This window comes from Egretta garzetta, unplaced genomic scaffold, assembly GCF_000687185.1.
Source record: "Egretta garzetta isolate BGI_Z169 unplaced genomic scaffold, ASM68718v1 scaffold51, whole genome shotgun sequence".
Classification (NCBI taxonomy): domain Eukaryota; kingdom Metazoa; phylum Chordata; class Aves; order Pelecaniformes; family Ardeidae; genus Egretta; species Egretta garzetta.
Genome location: NW_009258549.1, coordinates 4,100,482 through 4,105,368, shown reverse-complemented (window position 1 = coordinate 4,105,368; position 4,887 = coordinate 4,100,482).

Sequence of the window (4,887 nt, the reverse complement as noted above, 5' to 3'; positions counted from 1 at the left end):
AAGTTCATTACAGCATCTAGGTCAGCAAATCCCACAAGAGATGGTCTGCCTGCCAGTTCTATACTGAACAATAAAATAAATTAATAAACTGTCATATTTCTTTGCAGGTTCATATACCTTGAACATATGTGGCTGTGTCAAACATGCTTTTCTTTCATTGCAAAGCTCAGCACAACGGGATCTCCAGAACCCCAATGGAAAGAAGGGCCATTTGAAGCAGTGAGCCTTCACTGGTCAGAAAGCACAAGCTCCCCAATCCTGACAGCTTCGGGAAATGCAGAAAATAGGTGTGAGCAGAGAAACAAGTGTAAGGTGCAGGGCCTGGTGCTTTGGTAATTTTTGCTTTTGGTAATTTACCACTGCACTGTTGTACCTTCTTCTCCCCCCTCCAGGCGCTGTGGGTTTGGTTTGGTTTTTTTTTTTCTTTCTCCCTTTGCTCACCACATTCATAAATCATATTTCCAGCCCGGTTTAAGGGTTCACTGATTCCTGCCTATAATAGGAGGAAGGGGAAAGAGCCATATCCAGCACTACAAATACTCTCCCACCCACCTGCTGCATTAACAAGACTTTAAAAAAAAGAGAACAGTACAAGATGCAACAGCTTCAGGGAGGGTTTAGCAAGAGAAATAGAAACTTCTGTACTGGGTGAGAGTTTACTACAACCAGCAAGGTGTTAGCTCCTTTACCTCAATATATAGAAATACTCACAATTTTATGATGAAAGATCCTTATGTTCACGTTCACTCACATCTCATAACCCTCTCTTGCAAGTCTGCAATCACTCAAGACAACTGGTTGCACAGGTCTGAAGAATGGGAATATCGTAAGTAAATTTTGAGGAACCAGGAAAGCTGGAAAAAGAAAGAGGCCAGAGATCTGGCAATACCACACGCATACAAACCATCAGCAGTTACCAGAGGCTTTTCATTCCCTGGAGGAGAAAAAACTATGCCCATTCTCTTACCTTCCTTTGTTCATACAACGAGAGACAAGGTACCTACCTTTGCATGTAGATGCATTTCTCCTGCTGGGGGTTGGCCTGGCAAAGACAGCTTCTCCAAATGCCCATCAAACAGCAGCCTTTGGTTAGAAAGGGGCCTGAAGCTGAGGGAGAGGCCTTATAACTCTTCTTTCATACAGCAAAACTGTCAATTAATTAAAACATTTTTGAAAATATAAGGGAAACAGTTCATTTTCTCTTTCTTCAGTTCTAGAACAGGGGAAAATGGAGCAGAGGACAATCTATCTGGGTGAGAGTGGATTGGGGAGGTTGAGGGACCAATAGCCCTCCAGAAGCTCACCAGTGCAACTCGCATTCCCATGTTAACCTGATTAATAATTAAGGTAGTTGCTTATGCCAAACCAGTTTCCCTCAATTTACTTTACTATTTCCTTCTATTTACTCCTTTCACCCCTGCTTTCTCTCACAGTGTATTTTTATTGTATGATTCTGTGATTGTATATTCATATTTCTATTTTTAAACTCAGTCATTAAACCCTGGGTTGCAGCTTTGTTGGCATGAAGAAATTATCAGGCAATCTTTTCCTTCTACAAACACCCGTTCCATTCCATCCTATTTGCATTACGAATCGATATGGAGCGCAGCTCATTTTGCATCTCCCGTTTCTTTGCTTTGAGAGCAAAACGTCTGAAATTCCCCTCTAGACTTGCGGGTTTTGAAGATAAAGGGGCTCCTCTGCAGTCCTGCAAACGTCTTCGGTGAGGTTTCAGGAGAGAGGAATAATAGAATCATAGAATCATAGAATGTTTATGGTTGGAAGGGACCACTAGTGGTCATCTAGTCCAACCCCCCTGCAGTGAGCAGGGACACTGCTAACTAGATCAGGTTGCTCAGAGCCCCATCCAACCTGGCCTTGAATGTTCCCAGGGATGGGGCCTCCACTACCTCTCTGGGCAACCTGTTCCAGTGTTTTACCACCCTCATTGTAAAAAATTTCTTCCTTACCTCTAGCCTGAACCTACCCTGTTCTAGTTTAAAACCATTTCCCCTTGTCCTAACACAGCTGGCCCTACTAAAAAGATGTTCCCCATCTTTCCTATAGGCCCCCTTTAGGTACCAGAAGGCCGCAATCGGGTCTCCCCGTAGCCTTCTTTTCTCCAGACTGAACAAGCCCAACTCTCTCAGCCTGTCCTCATAGGAGAGGTGCTCCAGCCCTCGGATCATTTTTGTAGCCCTCCTCTGGACCCGTTCCAACAGTTCCATGTCCTTCTTGTGCTGAGGGCTCCAGAGCTGGACGCAGTACTCCAGGAAATGCCAGAGCTGCTGTGAAGGCAAATAAAGGTTGGAAAATGTAGGTGTCCCAATCCTAGCATGCACGACCTAGAGGGAGTTTTCTTTAAGCTCACTTTGGATCTTTTTAGCCTGTGGGATACGGAGGTGGCCTCCTCCTGCCAGAGGCTGGTGAGCGGTGCTGTTCCTGATGCCACCCCGCCTTGTTTGCTGCAGTTACAGCCAGCAAGAGAGAAGAGTAAAAGAACATCCATCAACTTTCTGATGAATGTTGGATGTTGAACCTTGGATGTTTGTTTGGAAGCTTCTTACTGCTGTTTGTAGTCACCCTTCCTTTCCTAATGGGGATGAGCAGATTTCACTCCATTAACTGTATCTCCCTCGGGTTCTCTGTTCAAGCTCAAAAGTAAAGTTCTCAAAGAACTCGGAGGGCACATTTGGGACTCACTTACAACACAACAGTGGTTTGTTTGCAGCAGCTTAATTTAAATTGGTTTTCACATCAATTGGTTGAACAGCTGAGGAACCCCGTGTGGACACACTTATTTGCCTTAAGAGTTGGCTTAAAATCAGTTCCTAATCGATTTAAGCTCCACTGATTGGATTTAAATATATATTTAAAAGGTCAACACAACCTTTTGCATTGATTTAATGAAATGATATTGAAAGCAACGCTTGAGTAAACTGGTGCTGCTCTGTGTAAAAGCTGTCCGAATTAGTGTAATATGGATTGTTAAAAGATGGAGAAACATTTCTCCCCCTCGAATCTTGCAAATTCAATCTCTTGATGGAATGCTAGCAAGATAGAAGCTGATGGATCTCTCCTCTGATGGAGCCACATATTGATTTTATCATTAGATATACAAAACAAATGCCTAATTCAGTAATAGGCACATTTTATGCCTTCCCTTGATGGTGTTGATCTTAGCCCTACATATATATATATTTTAGCTCAAAATCACATATATTCCCTCTTCAATATGAAAGTTCAAAATTCAGGCCTGGAAATGTTTTTGAAATTATGATCTTTAAAAGATTATAATCTGGAGAGATAGGACATTTTCAAAAATTTAGATAAATAACAGCATGAAAGGATCACTTATGTCAGGAGCCTTTTTCACTGTTTAACAGGTGCAGATATTCACCATAAATTAAATCTCATTTGTGCTGAGTGGTAGAATTGCTGAGGAATCACTTTATTGGTATGTGAAATATTTACTATGTATAGCTGGACAGCTTCCCAGGAATTCTGATGAAACACATTAATGCACAGGAACATCCTTTCTTCGTAAGACCTGTGAAAACGTAAGCTTTGCTCCTCTCAGTATCTTATACACAGTTTTAAAAAACTATCATCTGAATTGTCCATACAAATTTATCTAGAATAACTATCAAGAAAGATCTTTTTAGGTAGCAAATTATCTCTCTGTTGAGGAAAGCTGCTGTTATAAACATGAATATCCAAACTAAAATACACTTTTATTTAAATTACATTTTTCTTCACCCTATTTAGAAATTGCCTTTTTCTTATAGAAGGGTGAGAACCCACATGTTACTTTAAGCAATTTCAGATGCCCAAAAGAGAAGAGTGATATTGGGATCACTTCAAAAAGCACATGAACTTAGAAGCCAATAACTAACATTTGGCTGGCAATTATTTGCACGTGTCCTTTGGATAAGAGGCATTATTTTCTAAGAATGATTTATTTAGACAATTCAGCTATGGATTTCTAAATCCATAGAACAACCAAAATATGGTACAAAGGTAGGAGAGACTTCCAGTTACCATCTAAAAGTTCTGGCTTCCCACCTGTAATATGAGATCGGGGTTTGCTATGCAGAGTAATTGATCTGCATGACAAATAGAGGCAAGTTTAGCTCTTAGAGAGTATTACAATATGCAAGCAAAAAGGACATCAATAGCAGGTTTACACAGGCAAGAAAAGTTTCAAACAAGTGTAGGCCACATTGCTTGCAGCTGAGGAGCCACATAGAAAACCCAACCTAAATTAAACAGCAATAAAAGCCAATATGAACCGTGTTATATTAAAAAGCTAATACTGAGAGCCATGAAAGCTCAAGAGTTTACATGCACAGCCCATAAAATGCTAACATAACTAACACCAGGGAAGTCTCTAGGAACCATCCCTCTGCAAATCCAAAACTGTATTAAAAAAAAAAAAAATCAGTTTCCAGGACCAGGAATAACAGATGTATACACATTTGCAAGGTTAAAATTTGTTCTCTGTTCCTGATTCACAGGTGTATGTCACCGAAGTATACGTATAATTTTCAAGGCTATGTTTCTCTGAGATGAAAGCGAGTCCTCCGTCCCACCTGGTATAAACTGCCTCTGAGTTTGAGTTCAGGGAACCTGAACACGAGTAGTTCAATTGCCTTTCCATCCTCTAAACATTATGGCTGCGCAGTGGACTGCTCACGATGGTCTGAAGAATTCCTTTATACCGTCTGTCAACAACAGTATGGTTTTTTTTTTTTTTTGCACAGATGCTTGCATTTTGAATATTCATGCTTTATTCAAATTACATGGAAAAGACTCGGTGCGCAAGGCAGAGTGTGTATGCGTGAGTTGGCTTTGACTCCTGAGTGAGAACATTTCATTCACTGAACA